The sequence below is a fragment of the Eimeria mitis genome, genomic scaffold (assembly GCF_000499745.2).
Source record: "Eimeria mitis Houghton genomic scaffold, Emh_scaff8904, whole genome shotgun sequence".
Lineage (NCBI taxonomy): Eukaryota > Apicomplexa > Conoidasida > Eucoccidiorida > Eimeriidae > Eimeria > Eimeria mitis.
This window is the reverse complement of record NW_013576553.1, coordinates 1-384: the sequence shown is the minus strand read 5'-3', so window position 1 is coordinate 384 and position 384 is coordinate 1.

Genomic DNA, 384 nt, shown 5'->3' with positions numbered 1-384 from the left:
CTGCTGCTGCTGCTGCTGCTGTTGCTGTTGCTGCTGCTGCTGCTGTTGCTGCTGCTGCTGCTGCTGCTGCAAACAATTCATATATAATATTTTAACAAAAATTAAATTTATTTTAGCAGTTTATCTGAGTCTGATGGAGAACGTATCAGACGCAGCAGCAGCAGCAGCAGCAGCAGCTGTTGCTGCAGCAGCAGCAGCAGCAGCAGCAGCAGCTGCTGCTGCTGCTGCTGCTGCGCCGAACCAGCGGTCTCCGTGCTCGCGTGGCGATGAGGTCCCCTGCATCTGTCTCTGTTAAACCCTCTGAAACAAACCCTAAACCCTAAACCCTAAACCCTAAACCCTAAACCACTAACAAGAAGAACCTGAAGCTTCTTTCTTCTCTGC